Source organism: Aristolochia californica, unplaced genomic scaffold (genome assembly GCF_029961685.1).
Source record: "Aristolochia californica isolate CCGP_79_NKW_82.1479 unplaced genomic scaffold, dmAriCali1.0.hap1 SCAF_5, whole genome shotgun sequence".
Classification (NCBI taxonomy): domain Eukaryota; kingdom Viridiplantae; phylum Streptophyta; class Magnoliopsida; order Piperales; family Aristolochiaceae; genus Aristolochia; species Aristolochia californica.
Window position 1 is genome coordinate 27,740,125 of NW_027182214.1, and position 19,961 is coordinate 27,760,085.

The following is a 19,961-nucleotide window of genomic DNA, read 5'->3' on the forward strand; positions in this document are numbered from 1 at the left end:
TGTTTACGGTATGAAGGGGGAGCGAAAACTCAAAGTTCTGATTTAAGAAAAAAGTGTACATCTAAAATGGAAATGCACAAAGCACAAATGTAGAGAGAGAGATTTCCAAAGAGAGTCTGTACGTTTTAGGGATTGTATGCACTTTTTTTGTTTTTATATCTAAGGTTTTGCAATCGTTGGGAAACGGGGGAGGTGGGCGATTTTTAACTGGGTGTTGACTTCAAATCCATAAGTCATTTCTTACAAAAATATAGCCCGTTACACATGACAAATCACATTACAATCATCTATGATTGTTAGCTCAACTTTTTGAATATGAGCAAAATAATGGCTTGTTTGACTCTGGCTAATATCCCACCGCACGTTCACTTGAAAATTTAATGAGCGTTTGTTATTCTCTTTAAAAGCTTTGGATCCATAGGTCATTTGAATCATTAACATGTTTCTAGCATGCATATCTATTTTTAAAACATGTGTAGAAAAAATCTCCTTCATGTAAAATTGACTAGTGGAATTTGCCAAACTTGGATAACAAAACTTTTCTGTTCATTTGAGGTGTGTGAATAAATTTTCTTCATTTACTTTTTTCATTGTTTTAAATTTTTTTCGTACATCAACTATGAAATTTTCATTTTGCTGTAATCGATTTGCCTTTTTTGTTTACGGGATGAAGGGAGAGCGAAAAACTCGAAGTTTGGTTTTAAGAAAAATGTGTACATCTAAAACGGAAATGCACAATGCACATATGTAGAGAGAGATAATTCCAAAGAGTGTCTGTAATTTTTAGGGATTGTAAGCACCTTTTCGTTTTTATATCTCAGGTTTTGCAATCGTCGGGAAAAATGGGTTGCGGAGGATTTTTAACTGAGTGTTGAATTGCAATCCATAAGTCATTTCATACAAAAGTATAGCCCGTTATGCATGATAAATCACATTACAATCATCTATAATTAATTATGTCAGCTTTTTAAAAATGGGCAAAATAATGGCATGTTTGACTCGGGTAAATATCCCACGCCAAGTTCACTTGAGAATTTAATGAGCGTTTGTTATTCTCTTTAAAAGCTTTGCATCCATAGCTCCTCTGAATCTTTCACATGTCTCAAACATGCATATCCATTTTTAAAACATGTGTAGAAAAAATCTCCTTCATGTAAAATTCCACGCTTAATAGGGTTGGACTAATGGAATTTCCCAGACTTGGATAACAAAACTTTTGTGGTCATTTGTGGTGTGTGAATAGATATTTTTTACTTACATTAGTTATTATTTTAAATATTTTCCACACATCAACTATAAAATTTTTATTTTGTTGTGATCCTTTTTGCGTCTTTGGTTTACGGGATGAAGGGGGAGCGAAAACTCAGAGTTCTGATTTAAGAAAAAAGTGTACATCTAAAATGGTAATGCACAATGCACAAATGTAGAGAGAGATATTTCCAAAGAGTGTCGGTATGTTTTAGGGATCGTATGCACTTTTTTTATTTTTATTTCTAAGGTTTTGCAATCGTCGGGAAACGGGGGAGGCGAGCGATTTTTAACTGAGTGTTGACTTCAAATCCATAAGTCATTTCTTTCAAAAGTATAGCCCGTTACACATGACAAATCACTTTACAATCATCTATGATTGTCAGCTCAACTTTTTTGAATATGGGCAAAATAATGGCTTGTTTGACTCGGGCAAAAATCCAACCGCACGTTCACCTGAAAATTTAATGAGCGTATGTTATTCTCTTTAAAAGCTTTGGATCCATTGGTCATTTGAATCTTTAACATGTTTCTTGCATGCATATCCATTTTTAAAACATGCGTAGAAAAAATCTCTTTCATGTAAAAATCCAAGATATTAGTTTTGGACTAGTGGAATTTCCCAAACTTGGATAACAAAACTTTTGTGTTCATTTATGGTGTGTGAATAAATTTTCTTCATTTCCTTTTTTTAATGTTTTAAAATTTTTCCGTACATCAACTATGAAATTTTCATTTTGCTGTGATCTATTTGCCTTCTTTGTTTACGGGATGAAGGGAGAGCGAAAAACTCGAAGTTTTGATTTAAGAAGAATGTGTACATCTAAAATGGAAATGCATATTGCACATATGTTGAGAGAGATAATTGCAAAGAGTGTCTGTAATTTTTAGGGATTGTAAGCACCTTTTCGTTTATATATCTCAGGTTTTGCAATCGGCGGGAAAAATGGGTTGCGGAGGATTTTTAACTGGGTGTTGAATTGCAATCCATAAGTCATTTCATACAAAAATATAGCCCGTTATGCATAATAAATCACATTACAATCATCTATGATTAATTACGATAGCTTTTTGAAAATTGGCAAAATAATGGCATGTTTGACTCGGGTAAATATCCCACGCCAAGTTCACATGAGAATTTAATGAGCGTTTGTTATTCTCTTTAAAAACATTGCATCCATAGCTCATTTGCATCTTTAACATGTTTCAAACATGCATATCCATTTTTATATCATGTGTGGACGAAATCTCTTTCTTGCAAAATTCCAAGCTATTAGGGTTAAACTAGTGGAATTTCCCAAAGTTTGATAACAAAACTTTTGCGTTCATTTGTGTTGGGTGAATAAATTTTCTTTAATTATATTTGTTATTGTTTAAAATTTTTTCCATACATCAACTATAAAATTTTCATTTTGTTGTAAACTTTTTGCCTTGCTTGTTTTCGGGATGAAGGGAGAGCGAAAAGTCAAAGTTCTGATTTAAGAAAAAAGTGTACATCTAAAATGGAAATGCACAATGCACAAATGTAGAGAGAGATATTTCCAAAGAGTGTGTGTATGTTTTGGGGATCGTATGCACTTTTTTCGTTTTCATTTCAAAGGTTTTGCAATCGTCGGGAAACGGGGGAGGCCTGCGATTTTTAAATGAGTGTTGACCTCAAATCCATAAGTCATTTCCTACAAAAATATGGCGAGTTATGCATGACAAATCACTTTACAATCATCTATGATTGTTAGCTCAACTTTTTGAATGTAGGAAAAATAATGGCTTGTTTGACTCAGGCAAATATCCGACCGCACGTTCACTTGAGAATTTATTGAGACTTTGTTATTCTCTTTAAATGTTTAGGATCCATAGGTCATTTGAATCTTTAACATGTTTCTGGCATGCATATCTATTTTTAAAACATGTGTAGAAAAAGTCTCCTTCATGTAAAATTCCAAGATATTAGTTTTGGACTAATGGAATTTCTCAAACTAGGATAACAAAACTTTTGTGTTCATTTGTGGTGTGTGAATAAATTTTCCTCATTTAATTTTTTTATTGTTTTAAATTTTTCCGTACATCAACTATGAAATTTTCATTTTGCTGTGATCTATTTGCCTTTTTTGTTTACGGGATGAAGGGAGAGCGAAAAACTCGAAGTTTTGATTTAAGAAAAATGTGTACATCTAAAACAGAAATGCACAATGCAGACATGTAGAGAGAGATAATTCCAAAGAGTGTCTGTAATTTTTAGGGATTGTAAGCACCTTTTCGTTTTTATATCACAGGGTTTGCAATCGTCGGGAAAAATGGGTTGCGGAGGATTTTTAACTGAGTGTTGAATTGCAATCCATAAGTCATTTCAGACAAAAATATAGCCCGTTATGCATGATAAACCACATTACAATCATATATGATTAATTATGACAGCTTTTTGCAAATTGGCAAAATAATGGCATGTTTGACTCGGGTAAATATCCCACGCCAAGTTCACTTGAGAATTTAATGAGCGTTTGTTATTCTCTTTAAAAGCTTTGCATCCATAGCTCATTTGCATCGTTAACATGTTTCAAACATGCATATCCATTTTTAAAACATATGTGTACGAAATCTTTTTCTTGCAAAATTCCAAGCTTCTAGGGTTAAACTAGTGGAATTTCCCAAAATTGAATAACAAAAATTTTGTGTTGATTTGGGTAGGGTGAATAAATTTTCTTGATTTATATTTTTTATTGTTTTAAATTCTTTCCATACATCAACTATAAAATTTTCATTTTGTTGTAAGCTTTTTGCCTTGCTTGTTTTCGGGATGAAGGGAGAGCGAAAAGTCAAAGTTTTGATTTAAGAATAGAGTGTACATCTAAAATGGAAAAGAACAGTGCACAATTGTAGGGAGAGATAAATCCAAAGTGTGACTGTAATTTTTAGGGATTGTAAGCTCTTTTTAGTTTTTATATCTCAGGTTTTGCAATCGTCGGGAAAAATTGGTGGCAGAGGATTTTTAACTGAGTGTTGAATTGCAATCCATAAGTCATTTCATACAAAAATATAGCCCGTTACGCATGATAAATCACTCTACAATCATCTATGATTGTTAGATCAAATTTTTGAAAATGGGCAAAATAATGACATGTTAGACTCGGGTAAATATCCCACCGCACGTTCACTGGACAATTTAATGAGCGTTTGTGGTGTGTGAATAGATATTTTTTATTTACATTAGTTATTATTTTAAATATTTTCCACACATCAACTGTAAAATTTTTATTTTGTTGTGATTTTTTTTGCCTTTTTTGTTTAGGGGATGATGGGGAGCGAAAACTCAAAGTTCTGATTTAATAAAAAAGTGTACATCTAAAATGGAAGTGCAGAATTGCCAAAAGTGGAGAGAGATATTTCCAAAGTGTGTCTGTATGTTGTCGGAATCGTATGCACTCTTTCGTTTTTATATCTAAGGTTTTGCAATTGTCGGGAAAAGTGGGAGGCGGGCGATTTTTAACTGAGTGTTGACGTCAAATCCATAAGTCATTTCTTACAAATATATAGCCCGTTACGCATGACAAATCACTTTACAATCATCTATGAATGTTAGCTCAACTTTTTGAATATGGGCAAAATAATGGCTTGTTAGACTCGGGCAAATATCCCACCGCACGTTTACATAAGAATTTAATGAGCATTTGTTATGCTCTTTAATAGCTTAGGATCCATTGGTCATTTTAATCTTTAACATGTTTCTGGCATGCATATCCATTTTTAAAACATGTGTAGAAAAAATCTCCTTCATGTAAAATTCCAAGATATTAGTTTTGGACTAGAGGAATTTCCCAAACTTGTATAACAAAACTTTTGTGTTCATTTGTGGTGTGTGAATAAATTTACTTCATATAGTTTTTTTATTGTTTTAAACTTTTTCCGTACATAAACTATGAAATTTTCATTTTGCTGTGATCTATTTGCCTTGTTTGTTTAAGGGATGAAGGGAGAGCGAAAAACTCGAAGTTTTGATTTAAAAAAAATGTGTACATCTAAAATGGAAATGCACAATGCACATATGTAGAGAGAGATAATTCCAAAGAGTGTCTGTAATTTTTATGGATTGTAAACACCTTTTCATTTTTATATCTCAGGTTTTGCAATCGTCGGGAAAAATTGGTTGCAGAGGATTTTTAACTGAGTGTTGAATTGCAATCCATAAGTCATTTCATACAAAAATATAGCCCGTTACGCATGATAAATCATATTACAATCATCTATGATTAATTATGTCAAATTTTTGCAAAAGGGCAAAATAATGGCATGTTCGACTCGGGTAAATATCCCACGCCAAGTTCACTTGAGAATTTAATGAGCGTTTGTTATTCTCTTTAAAATCTTTGCATCCATAGCTCATTTGCATCTTTAACATGTTTCAAACATGCATATCCATTTTTAAAACATGTGTGGATCAAATCTCTTTCTTGCAAAATTCCAAGCTATTAGGGTTAAACTAGTGGAATTTCCCAAAATTGGATAACAAAAGTTTTGTGTTCATTTGTTTTGGGTGAATAAATTTTATTTATTTATATTTGTTATTTTTTTAAATTTTTTCCATACATCAACTATAAAATTTTCATTTTGTTGTAAGCTTTTTGCCTTGTTGTTTTCGGGATGTAGGGAGAGCGAAAAGTCAAAGTTTTGATTTAAGAAAAAACTGTCCATCTAAAATGGAAAAACTCAATGCACAATTGTAGGGAGAGATTATTCCAAAGTGTATCTGTAATTTTTAGGGATTTTAAGCTCTTTTTAGTTTTTATATCTCAGGTTTTGCAATCGTCGAGAAAAATTGGTAGTGGCAGAGGAATTTTAACTAAGTGCTGAATTGCAATCCATAAGTCATTTCATACAAAAATATAGCCCGCTACGCATGATAAATCACTTTACAATCATCTATGATTGTTAGATCAAATTTTTGAAAATGGGAAAAATAATGATTTGTTAGACTCGGGTAAATATCCCACCGCACGTTTACTTGAGAATTTAATGCGCGTTTGTTATTCTCTTTAAAAGCTTTGGATCCAAAGGTCATTTGAATCTTTAACATGTTTCAAGCACGCATATCCATTTTTAAAACATGTGTAGAAAAAATCCCCTTCATGTAAAATTCCAAGATTAATAGGGTTGAACTAATGGAATTTCCCAATTTTGGATAACAAAACTTTTGTGTTCATTTGTGGTGTGTGAATAGATATTTTTTATTTACATTAGTTATTATTTTAAATATTTTCCACACATCAACTATAAAATTTTTATTTTGTTGTGATCTTTTTTGCCTTTTTTGTTTACGGGATAAAGGGGGAGCGAAAACTCAAAGTTCTGATTTAAGAAAAAAGTGTACATCTAAAATGGAAATGCACAATGCACAAATGTAGAGAGAGATATTTCCAAAGAGTGTCTGTATGTTTTAGGGATCGTATGCACTCTTTCATTTTTATATCTAAGGTTTTACAATCGTCGGAAACGGGGGAGGCGGGTGATTTTAAACTGAGTGTTGACTTCAAATCCATCAGTCAGTTCTTACAAAAAAACAGCCCGTTACGCATGACAAATCACTTTACAATCCTCTATGATTGTTAGCTCAACCTTTTGAATATGGGCAAAATAATGAATTGTTTGACTGGGGCAAATATCCCACCGCACATTCACTTGAGAATTTAATGAGCGTTTTTTATTCTCTTTAAAAGCTTTGGATCCATAGGTGATTTGAATCTTTAACATGTTTTTGGCATGCATATCCATTTTTAAAACATGTGTAGAAAAAATCTCCTTCATATAAAATTCCAAGATATTAGTTTTGGACTAGTGGAATTTCCCAAACTTGGATAACAAAACTTTTGTGTTCATTTGTGGTGTGTGAATAAATTTTCTTCATTAGTTTTTTTATTTTTTTAAACTTTTTCTGTACATCAACTGTGAAATTTTCATTTTGCTATGATCTATTTGCCTTTTTTTTTTACGGGATGAAGGGAGAGCCAAAAACTCGAAGTTTTGATTTAATAAAAATGTGTACATCTAAAATGCAAATGCACAATGCCCATATGTAGCGAGAGGTAATTCCAAAGGGTGTTTGCAATTTTTAGGCATTGTAAGCACCTTTTCGTTTTTATATCTCAGGCTTGCAATCGTCGGGAAAAATGGGTTGTGGAGGATTTTTAACTGAGTGTTGAATTACAATCCATAACTCATTTCATACAAAAATATAGCCCGTTACACATGATAAATCACATTACAATCATCTATGATTAACTATATCAGCTTTTTTCAAATGGGAAAAATAATGGCATGTTCGACTCGGGTAAATATCCCACGCAGAGTTCACTTGAGAATTTAATGAGCGTTTGTTATTCTCTTTAAAATCTTTGCATCCATAGCTCATTTGCATCTTTAACATGTTTCAAACATGCATATCCATTTTTAAAACATGTGTGGATAAAATCTCTTTCTTGCAAAATTCCAAGCTATTAGGGTTAAACTAGTGGAATTTCCCAAAATTAGATAACAAAACTTTTGTGTTCATTTGTGTTGGGTGAATAAATTTTCATTTTGCTGTGATCTATTTACCTTTTTAGTTTACGGGATGAAGGGAGAGCGAAAAACTCGAAGTTTTGATTTAAGAAAAATGTGTACATCTAAAACGGAAATGCACAATGCATATATGTAGAGAGAGATAATTCCAAGAGTGTCTGTAATTTTTAGGGATTGTAAGCACCTTTTCATTTTTATATCTCAGGTTTTGCAATCGTCCAGAAAAATGGATTGCGGAGGATTTTTAACTGAGTGTTGAATTACAATCCATAAGTCATTTCATACAAAAATATAGCCCGTTACGCATGATAAATCACATTACCATCATCTATGATTAATTATGTCAGCTTTTTGCAAATGTGCAAAATAATAGCATGTTTGACTCAGGTAAATATCCCACGCATGTTCACTTGAGAATTTAATGACCGTTTGTTTTTCTCTTTAAAAACTTTGCATCCATAGGTCATTTGCATCTTTAACATGTTTCAAACATGCATATCCATTTTTAAAACATGTGTGGATAAAATCTCTTTCTTGCAAAATTCCAAGCTATTAGGGTTAAACTAGTGGAATTTCCCAAAATTGGATAACAAAACTTTTGTGTTCATTGGTGTGGGGTGAATAAATTTTTTTTATTTATATATGTTATTGTTTTAAATTTCTTCCATACATCAACTATAAAATTTTCATTTTGTTGTAAGCTTTTTGCCTTGTTTGTTTTCGGGATGAATGGAGAGCGAAAAGTCAAAGTTTTGATTTAAGAAAAAAGTGTACATCTAAAATGGAAAAGCACAATGCACAATTGTAGGGAGAGATAATTCCAAAGAGTGTCTGTAATTTTTAAGGATTGTAAGCTCTTTTTAGTTTTTATATCTCAGGTTTTGCAATCGTCGGGAAAAATTGGTGGCAGAGGACTTTTAACTGAGTGTTGAATTGCAATCCATAAGTAATTTCATACAAAAATATAGCCCGTTACGCATGTTAAATCTCCTTAAAATCATCTATGATTTTTATATCAAATTTTTGAAAATGGGCAAAATAATGACTTGTTAGACTCGGGTAAATATCCCACCGCACATTCACCTGAGGATTTAATGAGCGTTTGTTATTCTCTTTAAAACCTTTGTATCCATAGGTCATTTGAATCTTTAACATGTTTCAAGCATGCATATTCATATTTAAAACAAGTGTAGAAAAAATCTCCTTCATGTAAAATTCCAAGCTTAAGAGGGTTCGACTAATGGAATTTCCCAAACTAGGATAAAAAAATTTTTGTGTTCATTTGCGGTGTGTGAATAGATATTTTTTATTTACATTAGTTATCATTTTAAATAATTTCCACACATCAACTATAAAATTTTTATTTTGTTGTGATCTTTTTTGCCTTTTTTGTTTACCAGATGAAGGGGGAGCGAAAACTCAAAGTTCTGATTTAAGAAAAAAGTGTACATCTAAAATGGAAATGCACAATGCACAAATGTAGAGAGAGATATTTCCAAAGAGTGTCTATATGTTTTAGGGATCATATGCACTCTTTCGTTTTTATATCTAAGGTTTTGCAATCGTCGAGAAACGGGGGAGGCGGGCGATTTTTAACTGAGTGTTGACTTCAAATCCATAAGTTTTTTCTTTAAAAAATATAGCCCGTTACGCATGACAAATCACTTTACAATCATCTATGATTGTTAGCTCAACTTTTTGAATATGCGCAAAATAATGGCTTGTTTGACTCGAGCAAATATCCCACCGCACGTTCACTTTAGAATTGAATGAGCGTTTGTTATTCACTTTAAAAGCTTTGCATCCATAGCTCATTTGCATCTTTAACATGTTTCAAACATGCATATCAATTTTTAAAACATGTGTGGACGAAATCTCTTTCTTGCAAAATTCCAAGCTATTAGGGTTAAACTAGTGGAATTTCCCAAAATTGGATAACAAAACTTTTGTGTTCATTTGTGTTGGGTAAAAAAATTTTCTTTATTTATATCTGTTATTGTTTTAAATTTTTTCCATACATCAACTATAAAATTTTCATTTTGTTGTAAGCTTTTTCCCTTGTTTGTTTTTGGGATGAAGGGAGAGCAAAAAGTCAACGTTTTAATTTAAGAAAAGAGTGTACATCTAAAATGGAAAAGCACAATGCAAAATTGTAGGGAGAGATAATTCCAAAGAGTGTCTGTAATTTTTAGGGATTGTAAGCTCTTTTTAGTTTTTATATCTCAGGTTTTGCGATCGTCGAGAAAAATTAGTGGCAGTGGATTTTTAACTGAGTGTTGAATTGCAATCCATAAGTCATTTCATACAAAAATATAGCCCGTTACGCATGATAAATCACTTTACTATCATCTATGATTGTTAGATCAAATTTTTGAAAATGTGTAAAATAATGACTTGTTAGACTTGGGTAAATATCCCACTGCACGTTCACTTGAAAATTTATTGAGCGTTTGTTATTCTCTTTAAAAGCTTTGGATCCAATGGTCATTTGAATCTTTAACATGTTTCAAGCATGCATTTCCATTTTTAAAACATGTGTAGAAAAAATCTCCTTCATGCAAAATTCGAAGCTTAATAGGGTTGGACTAATGGAATTTCCCAAACTTGGATAACAAAACTTTTCTGTTCATTTGTGGTGTGTAAATAAATATTTTTTATTTACATTTGTTATTATTTTAAATATTTTCCACACATCAACTATCAAATTTTTATTTTGTTGTGATCTTTTTCGCCTTTTTTTGTTTACGGAATGAAGGGGGAGTGAAAACTCAAATTTCTGATTTAAGAAAAAAGTGTACATCTAAAATGGAAATGCACAATGCATAAATGTAGAGAGAGATATTTCCAATGAGTGTCTGTATGCTTAAGGGATCGTATGCACTTTTTTCGTTTTTATATCTATGGTTTTGCAATCATTGGGAAACAGGGGAGGCGGGCGATTTCTAACTGAGTGATGACTTCAAATCCATAAGTCATTTCTTACAAAAATATAGCCCGTTACGCATGACAAATCACTTTACAATCTTCTATGATTGTTAGCCCAACTTTTTGAATATGGGTAAAATAATGGCTTGTTTGACTCGGGCAAATATCCCTCCGAACGTTCACTTGAGAATTTAAAGAGCGTTTGTTATTCTCTTTAAATGTTTTGGATCCATAGGTCATTTGAATCTTTAACATGTTTCTGGCATCCATGTCCATTTTTAAAACATTTGTAGAAAAAATCTCCTTCATGTAAAATTCCAAGATATTAGTTTTGGACTAGTGGAATTTCCCAAACTTGGATAACAAAACTTTTGTGTTCATTTGTGGAGTGTGAATAAATTTTCTTCATTTACTTTTTTAATTTTTTTTACTTTTTCCGTACATCAACTATGAAATTTTCATTTTGCTGTGATCTACAAGCCTTTTTTGTTTACGGGATGAAGGGAGAGCGAAAAACTCAAAGTTTTGATTTAAGAAAAATGTGTACATCTAAAACGGAAAAGCACAATGCACATATGTAGAGAGAGATGATTCCAAAGAGTGTCTGTAATTTTTAGGGATTGTAAGCACCTTTTCATTTTTATATCTCAGGTTTTGCAATCGTCGGGAAAAATGGGTTGCGGAGGATTTTTAACTGAGTGTTGAATTGCAATCCATAAGTCATTTCATACAAAAATATAGCCTGTTACGCATGATAAATCACATTACAATCATCTATGATTAATTATGTCAGCTTTTTGAAAATGGGCAAAATAATGGCATGTTTGACTCGGGTAAATAGCCCACCGGAAGTTCACTTGAGAATTTAATGAGCGTTTGTTATTCTCCTTAAAATCTTTGCATCCATAGCTCATTTGCATCTTTAACATGTTTCAAACATGCATATCAATTTTTAAAACATGTGTGGACGAGATCTTTTTCTGGCAAAATTCCAAGCTATTAGGGTTAAACTAGTGGAATTTCCAAAAACTGGATAACAAAACTTTTGTGTTCATTTGTGTTGGGTGAATAAATTTTCTTTATTTATATCTGTTATTTTTTAAAATTTTTTCCATACTTCAACTATAAAATTTTCATTTTGTTGTAAGCTTTTTGCCTTGTTTGTTTTCGGAATGATGGGAGATCGAAAAGTCAAAGTTTTGATTTAAGAAAAAAGTGACCATCTAAAATGGAAAAGCACAATGCACAATTGTAGGGAGAGATAATTCCAAAGAGTGTCTGTAATTTTTAGGGATTGTAAACTCTTTTTAGTTTTTATATCTCAGGTTTTGCAATCGTCGGGAAAAATTGGTGGCAGAGGATTTTTAACTGTGTTAAATTGCAATCTATAAGTCATTTCATCCAAAAATATAGCCCGTTACGCTTGATAAATCACTTTACAATCATCTATGATTGTTAGATCAAATTTTTGAAAATGGGCAAAATAATTAATTGTTAGACTCGGGTAAATATTCCACCGCACGTTCACTTGAGAATTTATTGAGCGTTTGTTATTCTCTTTAAAAGCTTTGGATCCATAGGTCATTTGAATCTTTAACATGTTTCAAGCATGCATATCCATTTTTAAAACATGTGTATAAAAAATCTCCTTCATGTAAAATTCCAAGCTTAAAAGGGTTGGACTAATGGAAATTCCCAAACTTGGATAACAAAACTTTTTTGTTCATTTGTGGTGTGTGAATAGATATTTTTTATTTACATTAATTATTAATTTAAATATTTTTCACACATCAACTATAAAATTTTTATTTTGTTGTGATCTTTTTCGCCTTTTTTGTTTACGGGATGATGGGGGAGCGAAAACTCAAAGTTCTGATTTAGGAAAAAAGTGTACATCTAAAATGGAAATTCACAATGCAAAAATGTGGAGAGAGATATTTCCAAAGAGTGTCTGTATGTTTTAGGGATCGTATTCACTTTTTCGATTTTATATCTAAGGTTTTGCAATCGTCGGGAAACGGGGGAGGCGGGCAATTTTTAACTGAGTGTTGACTTCAAATCCATAAGTCATTTCTTACAAAAAATATAGCCCGTTACGCATGACAAATCACTTATAATCATCTATGATTGTTAGCTCAACTTTTTGAGTATGGGCAAAATAATGGCTTGTTTCACTCGGGAAAATATCCCACCGCACGTTCACTTGAGAATTTAATTAGTGTTTGTTATTCTCTTTAAAAGCTTTGGATCCATAGGTCATTTGAATCTTTAACATGTTTCTGGCATGCATATCCATTTTTAAAACATTTGTAGAAAAAATCTCCTTCATGTAAAATTCCAAGATATTAGTTTTGGACTAGTGGAATTTCCCAAACTTGGATAACAAAACTTTTGTGTTCATTTGTGGAGTGTGAATAAATTTTCTTCATTTACTTTTTTAATTTTTTTTACTTTTTCCGTACATCAACTATGAAATTTTCATTTTGCTGTGATCTACAAGCCTTTTTTGTTTACGGGATGAAGGGAGAGCGAAAAACTCAAAGTTTTGATTTAAGAAAAATGTGTACATCTAAAACGGAAAAGCACAATGCACATATGTAGAGAGAGATGATTCCAAAGAGTGTCTGTAATTTTTAGGGATTGTAAGCACCTTTTCATTTTTATTTCTCAGGTTTTGCAATCGTCGGGAAAAATGGGTTGCGGAGGATTTTTAACTGAGTGTTGAATTGCAATCCATAAGTCATTTCATACAAAAATATAGCCTGTTACGCATGATAAATCACATTACAATCATCTATGATTAATTATGTCAGCTTTTTGAAAATGGGCAAAATAATGGCATGTTTGACTCGGGTAAATAGCCCACCGGAAGTTCACTTGAGAATTTAATGAGCGTTTGTTATTCTCCTTAAAATCTTTGCATCCATAGCTCATTTGCATCTTTAACATGTTTCAAACATGCATATCAATTTTTAAAACATGTGTGGACGAGATCTTTTTCTGGCAAAATTCCAAGCTATTAGGGTTAAACTAGTGGAATTTCCAAAAACTGGATAACAAAACTTTTGTGTTCATTTGTGTTGGGTGAATAAATTTTCTTTATTTATATCTGTTATTTTTTAAAATTTTTTCCATACTTCAACTATAAAATTTTCATTTTGTTGTAAGCTTTTTGCCTTGTTTGTTTTCGGAATGATGGGAGATCGAAAAGTCAAAGTTTTGATTTAAGAAAAAAGTGACCATCTAAAATGGAAAAGCACAATGCACAATTGTAGGGAGAGATAATTCCAAAGAGTGTCTGTAATTTTTAGGGATTGTAAACTCTTTTTAGTTTTTATATCTCAGGTTTTGCAATCGTCGGGAAAAATTGGTGGCAGAGGATTTTTAACTGTGTTAAATTGCAATCTATAAGTCATTTCATCCAAAAATATAGCCCGTTACGCTTGATAAATCACTTTACAATCATCTATGATTGTTAGATCAAATTTTTGAAAATGGGCAAAATAATTAATTGTTAGACTCGGGTAAATATTCCACCGCACGTTCACTTGAGAATTTATTGAGCGTTTGTTATTCTCTTTAAAAGCTTTGGATCCATAGGTCATTTGAATCTTTAACATGTTTCAAGCATGCATATCCATTTTTAAAACATGTGTATAAAAAATCTCCTTCATGTAAAATTCCAAGCTTAAAAGGGTTGGACTAATGGAAATTCCCAAACTTGGATAACAAAACTTTTTTGTTCATTTGTGGTGTGTGAATAGATATTTTTTATTTACATTAATTATTAATTTAAATATTTTTCACACATCAACTATAAAATTTTTATTTTGTTGTGATCTTTTTCGCCTTTTTTGTTTACGGGATGATGGGGGAGCGAAAACTCAAAGTTCTGATTTAGGAAAAAAGTGTACATCTAAAATGGAAATTCACAATGCAAAAATGTGGAGAGAGATATTTCCAAAGAGTGTCTGTATGTTTTAGGGATCGTATTCACTTTTTCGATTTTATATCTAAGGTTTTGCAATCGTCGGGAAACGGGGGAGGCGGGCAATTTTTAACTGAGTGTTGACTTCAAATCCATAAGTCATTTCTTACAAAAAATATAGCCCGTTACGCATGACAAATCACTTATAATCATCTATGATTGTTAGCTCAACTTTTTGAGTATGGGCAAAATAATGGCTTGTTTCACTCGGGAAAATATCCCACCGTACGTTCACTTGAGAATTTAATTAGTGTTTGTTATTCTCTTTAAAAGCTTTGGATCCATAGGTCATTTGAATCTTTAACATGTTTTTGGCATGCATATCCATTTTAAAAACATGTTTAGAAAAAATCTCCTTCATGTAAAATTCCTAGATATTAATTTTGGAGTAGTGGAATTTCCCAAACTTGGATAACAAAACTTTTGTGTTCATTTGTGGTGTGTGAATAAATTTTATTCATTTACTTATTTTATTGTTTTAAACTTTTTCCGTACATCAACTATGAAATTTTCATTTTGGTATGATCTATTTGCCTTTTTTGTTTACGAGATGAAAGGAGAGCAAAAAACTCAAAGATTTGATTTAACAAAAATGTGTACATCTAAAATGGAAATGAAAAATGCACATATGTAGAGAGAGATAATTCCAAAGAGTGTCTGTAATTTTTAGGGATTGTAAGCACCTTTTCATTTTTATTTCTTAGGTTTTGCAATCGTCGGGAAAAATGGGTTGCGGAGGATTTTTAACTGAGAGTTGAATTGCAATCCATAAGTCATTTCATACAAAAATATAGCCCGTTACGCGTGATAAATCCCATTACAATCATCTATGATTAATTATGTCAGCTTTTTGTAAATGGGCAAAATAATGGCATGTTTGACTCGGGTAAATATCCCACCGCAAGTTCACTTGAGAATTTAATGAGTGTTTGTTATTCTCCTTAAAAGCTTTGCATCCATGGCTCATTTGCATCTTTAATATGTTTCAAACATGCATATCCATTTTTAAAACATGTGTGGACTAAATCGCTTTTTTGAAAAATTCCACGCTATTAGGGTTAAACTAGTGGAATTTCCCAAAATTAGATAACAAAAATTTTGTGTTCATTTGTGTTGGGTGAATAAATTTTCTTTATTTATATTTGTTATTGTTTTATATTTTTTCCCTACATCAACTATAAAATTTTCATTTTGTTGTAAGCTTTTTGCCTTGTTTGTTTTCGGGATGAAGGGAGAGCGAAAAGTCAAAGTTCTGATTTAAGAAAAAAGTGTATATCTAAAATGGAAATGCACAATGCACAAATGTAGAGAGAGATATTTCCACTGAGTGTCTGTATGCTTTAGGGATCGTATGCACTTTTTTGTTTTTATATCTATGGTTTTGCAATCATTGGGAAACGGGGGAGGCGGGCGATTTTTAACTGAGTGTTGACTTCAAATCCATAAGTTATTTCTTACAAAAATATAGCCCGTTACGCATGACAAATCACTTTATAATCATCTATGATTGTTAGCTCAACTTTTTGAATATGGGTAAAATAATGGCTTGTTTGACACGGGCAAATATCCCACCGCATGTTCACTTGAGAATTTAATGAGCGTTTGTTATTCTCTTTAAAAGTTTTGGATCCATAGGTCATTTGAATCTTTAACATGTTTCTGACATGCATATCCATTTTTAAAACAATTATAGAAAAAATCTCCTTCATGTAAAATTCCAAGATATTAGTTTTGGACTAGTGGAATTTCCCAAACTTGGATAACAAATCTTTTTTGTTCATTTGTGGTGTGTGAATAAATTTTCTTCATTTAATTTTTTTATTTTTTTATACTTTTTCCATACATGAACTATGAAATTTTCATTTTGCCGTGATCTATTTGCCTTTTTTGTTTACGGGATGAAGGGAGAGCGAAAAACTCCAAGTTTTGATTTAAGAAAAATGTGTACAACTAAAACGGAAATGGACAATGCACATATGTAGAGAGAAATAATTCCAAAGAGTGTATGTAATTTTTAGGGATTGTAAGAACCTTTTTGTTTTTATATCTCAGGTTTTGCAATCGTCTGGAAAAATGGGCTGCGGAGGATTTTTAACTGAGTGTTGAATTGTAATCCATAAGTCATTTCATACAAAAATATAGCCCGTTACGCATGATAAATCACATTACAATCATCTATGATTAATTATGTCAGCTTTTTGCAAATGGGCAAAATAATGGCATGTTTGACTTGGGTAAATATCCCACCGCAAGTTCACTTGAGAATTTAATGAGCGTTTGTTATTCTGTTTAAAAGCTTTGCATCTTTAACATGTTTCAAACATGCATATCCATTTTTAAAACATGTGTGGACGAAATCTCTTTCTTGCAAAATTCTAAGCTATTAGGGTTAAACTAGTGGAATTTCCAAAAATTGGATAATAAAACTTTTGTGTTCATTTGTGTTGGGTGAATAAATTTTCCTTATTTATATCTGTTATTGTTTTAAATTTTTTCCATACATAAACTATAAAATTTTCATTTTGTTGTAAGCTTTTTGCCTTGTTTGTTTTCGGAATGATGGGAGAGCGAAAAGTCAAAGTTTTGATTTAAGAAAAAAGTGTATATCTAAAATGGAAAAGCACAATGCACAATTGTAGGGAGAGATAATTCAAAAGAGTTTCTGTAATTTTTAGGGATTGTAAGCTCTTTTTAGTTTTTATATCTCAGGTTTGGCAATAGTTGGGAAAAATTAGTGGCAAAGGATTTTTAACTGAGTGTTGAATTGCAATCCATTAGTCATTTCATACAAAAATATAGCCCGTTACGCATGATAAATTACTTTACAATCATCTATGATGGTTAGATCAAATTTTTGAAAATGGGCAAAATAATGACTTGTTACACTCGGGTAAATATCCCACCGCACGTTCACTTGAGAATTTATTGAGCGTTTGTTATTCTCTTTAAAATCTTTGGATCCATAGGTCATTTGAATGTTTAACATGTTTCAAGCATGCATTTCCATTTCTAAAACATGTGTAGAAAAAATCTCCTTCGTGTAAAATTCCAAGCTTAATAGGGTTGGACTAATGGAATTTCCCAAACTTGGATAACAAAACTTCTGTGTTCATTTGTGATGTGTGAATAGATGTTTTTATTTACATTAGTTATTATTTTAAATATTTTCCACACATCAACTATAAAAATTTTATTTTGTTGTGATCTTTTTTGCCTTTATTGTTTACGGGATGAAGGGGGAGCGAAAACTCAAAGTTCTGATTTAAGAAAAAAGTGTACATCTAAAATGGAAATGCACAATGCACAAATGTAGAGAGAGATATTTCCAATGAGTGTCTGTATGCTTTAGGGATCGTATGCACTTTTTTGTTTTTATATCTATGGTTTAGCAATCATTGGGAAACGGGGGAGGCGGGTGATTTTTAACTGAGTGTTGACTTCAGATCCATAAGTCATTTCTTACAAAAATATATCCCGTTACGCATGACAAATCACATTACAATCATCTATGATTGTTATCTCAACTTTTTTAATATGGGCAAAATAATGGCTTGTTTGACTCGGGCAAATATCCCACCGCACGTTCACTCGAGAATTTAATGAGCGTTTTTTATTCTCTTTAAAAGCTTTGGATCCATGGGTAATTTGAATCTTTAACATGTTTCTGGCATGCCTATCCATTTTTAAAACATGTGTAGAAAAAATCTCCTTCATGTAAAATTCCAAGATATTAGTTTTGGACTAGTGGAATTTCCCAAACTTGGTTTACAAAACTTTTGTGTTCATTTGTGGTGTGTGAATAAATTTTCTTCATTGACTTTTTTTGTTGTTTTATACTTTTTTCGTACATCAACTATGAAATTTTCATTTTGCTGTGATCTATTTGCCTTTTTTGTTTACGGGATCAAAGTTTTGATTTAAGAAAAATGGGTACATCTAAAAAGGAAATGCACAATGCACATATGTAGAGAGAGATAATTCCAAAGAGTGTCTCTAATTTTTAGGGATTGTAAGCACCTTTTCGTTTTTATATCTCAGGTTTTGCAATCATTGGGAAAAATGGGTTGTGGAGGAGTTTTAACTGGGTGTTGAATGCAATCCATAAGTCATTTCATACAAAAATATAGCCCGTTATGCATGATAAATCACATTACAATCATCTATGATTAATTATGTCAGCTTTTTTCAAATGGGCAAAATAATGGCAAGTTTGACTCGGGTAAATATCCCAACGCAAGTTCATTTGAGAATTTAATGAGCGTTTGTTATTCTCTTAAAATGCTTTGCATCTATAAGTCATTTGAATCTTTAACATGTTTCAAACATGCATATCCATTTTTAAAACATGTGTGGATGAAATCTCTTTCTTGCAAAATTCCAAGCTATTAGGGTTAAACTAGTGGAATTTCCCAAAATTGGATGACAAAACTTTTGGGTTCATTTGTGTTGGGTGAATAAATTTTCTTCATTTATATTTGTTATTTTTTTAAAGTTTTTCCATACATCAACTATAAAATTTTCATTTTGTTGTAAGCTTTTTGCCTTGTTTGTTTTCGGGATGAAGGGAGTGCGAAAAAGTCGAAGTTTTGATTTATAAAAAATGTGTATATATAAAATGGAAATGCACAATGCACAATTGTAGGGAGAGATAATTCCAAAGAGTGTCTATAGTTTTTAGGGATTGTAAGCACCTTTTCGTTTTTATATCTCAGGTATTGCAATCGTCGGGAAAAATGGGTTGCGGAGTATTTTTAACTGAGTGTTGAATTGCAATCCATAAGTCATTTCATACAAAAATATAGCCCGTTACGCATGATAAATCACATTACAATCATCTATGATTAATTATGTCATTTTTTTGTAAATGGGCAAAATAATGGCCTGTTTGACTCGGGTAAATATCCCGTCGCAAGTTCACTAGAGAATTTAACGAGCGTTTGTTATTCTCTTTAAAAGCTTTGCATCCATAGATTATTTGAATCTTTAACAAGTTTCAAACATGCACATCCATTTTTAAAACATGTGTGGATGAAATCTCTTTCTTGCAATATTCCAAGCTATTAGGGTTAAACTCGTGGAATTTCCCAAAATTGGATAACAAAACTTTTGCGTTCATTTGTGTTGGGTGAAAAAAATTTCTTTATTTATATTTGTTATGGTTTTAAATATTTTCCATACATCAACTATAAAAGTTTCATTTTGTTGTAAGCTTTTTGCCTTGTTTGTTTTCGAGGTGAAGGCAGAGCGAAAA